This window comes from Triticum dicoccoides, chromosome 6B (genome assembly GCF_002162155.2).
Source record: "Triticum dicoccoides isolate Atlit2015 ecotype Zavitan chromosome 6B, WEW_v2.0, whole genome shotgun sequence".
NCBI classification, from domain to species: Eukaryota; Viridiplantae; Streptophyta; class Magnoliopsida; order Poales; family Poaceae; genus Triticum; species Triticum dicoccoides.
Window position 1 is genome coordinate 35,532,528 of NC_041391.1, and position 3,310 is coordinate 35,535,837.

Here is a 3,310-nt window from a genome sequence, read left to right on the forward strand (position 1 = left end):
ATCTTGTGCTAGGCTTAGGATTGGGTCTTGTCCATCACATCATTCTCCTAATGATGTGATCCCGTTATCAACGACATCCAATGTCCATGGTCAGGAAACCGTAACCATCTATTGATTAACGAGCTAGTCAACTAGAGGCTTACTAGGGACATGGTGTTGTCTATGTATCCACACATGTATCTGAGTTTCCTATCAATACAATTCTAGCATGGATAATAAACGATTATCATGAACAAGGAAATATAATAATAATCAATTTATTATTGCCTCTAGGGCATATTTCCAACAGTCTCCCACTTGCACTAGAGTCAATAATCTAGTTCACATCGATATGTGATTAACACTCAAGGTCACATCCCCATGTGACTAACACCCGAAGAGTTTACTAGAGTCAATAATCTAGTTCACATTACCATGTGATTAACACTCGAAGAGTTCTGGGTTTGATCATGTTATGCTTGTGAGAGAGGTTATAGTCAACGGGTCTGAACCTTTCAGATCCGTGTGTGCTTTACAAATCTCTATGTCATCTCCTAGATGCAGCTACCATGTTCTATTTGGAGCTATTCCAAATAACTGTTCTACTTGGAGCTATTCTAAATTGTTGCTCCATTATACGTATCCGGTATCTCTACTCAGAGCTATCCGGATAGGTGTTTAAGCTTGCATCGACGTAACCCTTTACGACGAACTCTTTTACCACCTCCATAATTGAGAAAATTCCTTAGTCCACTAGTTACTAAGGAAAACTTTGACCGCTGTCCTGTGATCCATTCTTGGATCACTCTTGTACCCCTTGACTGACTCATGGTAAAGCACACTTCAGGTGCGGTAGCATACTGTAGAGCCTATGTCTTAAGCATAGGGGACGACCTTCGTTCCTTTCTCTCTATTCTGCCATGGTCGAGCTTTAAGTCTTAACTTCATTCCTTACAACTCAGGCAAGAACTCCTTCTTTGACTGATCCATCTTGAACACCTTCAAGATCACGTCAAGGCATGTGCTCATTTGAAAGTACTGTTAAGCGTTTTGATCTATCCTTATAGATCTTGATGCTCAATGTTCAAGTAGCTTAATCCAGGTTTTCCATTGAAAACACTTTCCAAATAACCCTTTATGCTTTCCAGAAATTCTACGTCATTTCTGATCATTAATATGTCAACAACATATACTCATCAGAAATTCTATAGTGCTCCCACTCACTTCTTTGGAAATACAAGTTTCTCATAAACTTTGTATACACCCAAAATCTTTGATCATCATCAAAGCATACATTCCAACTCCGAGATGCTCACTCCAGTCCTCAGAAGGATTGCTGGAGCTTTGCATACTTATTAGCATATTTCAGGATGGACAAAACCTTCCGGTTGTATCACATACAACCTTTCCTCAAGAATCGTCGAGGAAACAATGTTTTGACATCCTATCTGCAAGATTTCATAAATAATGCAGTAATTGCTAATATAATTCCAACAGACTCTTAGCATCGCTACGAGTGAGAAAGTCTCATCGTAGTCAACTCCTTGAACTTGTCGAAAAACATCTTAACGACAAGTCGAGCTTTCTCAATGGTGACACTTACCATCATTGTCTGTCTTCCTTTCAAAATCCATCTGCACTCAACAGCCTTACGACCATCGAGTTGTTCTGCCAAAGTCTACACTTTGTTTTCATACATGGATCCTATCTCGGATTTTATGGTTTCTAACCATTTGTCGGAATTTGGGCCCACCATCGCTTCTCCATAGCTTGTAGGTTCATTGTTGTCTAGCAACATGACCTTCAAGACAGGATTACTGTACCACTCTGAAGTAGTACGTATCCTTGTCATCCCACAAGGTTTGGTAGTGACTTGATCCGAAACTTCATGATCACTATCATAAGCTTCCACTTCAATTGGTGTAGGTGCCACGGGAACAACTTCCTGTGCCCTGCTACACACTGGTTGAAGTGATGGTTCAATAACCTCATCAAGTCTCCACCATCCTCCCACTCAACTTTTCGAGAGAAACCTTTCCTCGAAAAAGGACCCGATTCAAGAAACAATCCCTATTGCTTTCGGATCTGAATTAGGAGGTATACCCAACTGTTTTTGGGTGTCCTATGAAGATGCATTTTATCCGCTTTGGGTTCGAGCTTATCAGCCTGAAACTTTTCCACATAAGCATCGCAGCCCCAAACTTCTAAGAAACGACAGCTTAGGTTTCTCTAAACCATAATTCATACGGTGTCGTCTCAACGAAATTATGTGGTGCCCTATTTAAAGTGAATGCGGTTGTCTCTAATGCCTAACCCATGAACGATAGTGGTAACTCGATAAGAGACATCATGGTATGCACCATATCCAATAGGGTGCAACTATGACGTTTGGACACACCATCACACTATGGTGTTCCAGGCTGTATCAGTTGTGAAACAATTTCCACAATGTCTTAATTCTGTGCCAAACTCGTGATTGAGATATTCATCTCTATGATCATATCATAGATCTTTTATCCTCTTGTCACGACGATCTTTCAACTTCACACTGAAATTACTTGAACCATTCAATAATTTAGACTTGTGTTTCATCAAGTAAATATTCTCAACATCTACTCGAATCATCTGTGAAGTAAGAACATAACGATATTCACTGCATGCCTCAGCACTCATTGGACTGCACACATCAAAATGTGTTGCTTCCAACAAGTTGCTATCTTGTTCCATTTTACTGAAACCGAGGCTTTTCAGTCATCTTGCCTATGTGGTATGATTTGCATATCTCAAGTGATCCAAAATCAAGTGAGTCCAAACGATCCATCTGCATGGAGTTTCTTCATGCGTATACACCAATAGACATGGTTTGCATGTCTCAAACTTTTCAAAAATGAGTGAGTCCAAAGATCCATCAACATGGAGCTTCTTCATGCGTTTTAAACCAATATGACTTACATGGCAGTGCCACCAGTAAGTGGTACTATCATTACTATCTTTTGGCATGAACATGTGTATCACTACGATCGAGATTTAATAAACCATTCATTTTAGGTGTAAGACCATTGAAGGTATTATTCAAATAAACAGAGTAACCATTATTCTCCTTAAATGAATAACCGTATTGCGATAGACGTAATCCAATCATGTCTATGCTCAACGCAAACACCAAATAACAATTATTTAGGTTTAACACCAATCTCTTTGGTAGAGGGAGCGTGCGATGCTTGATCATATCAAGCTTGGAAAAACTTCCAACACATATCATCAGCTCACCTTTAGCTAGTCTCCGTTTATTCCGTAGCCTTTTGTTTCGAGTTACTAACACTTAGCAACC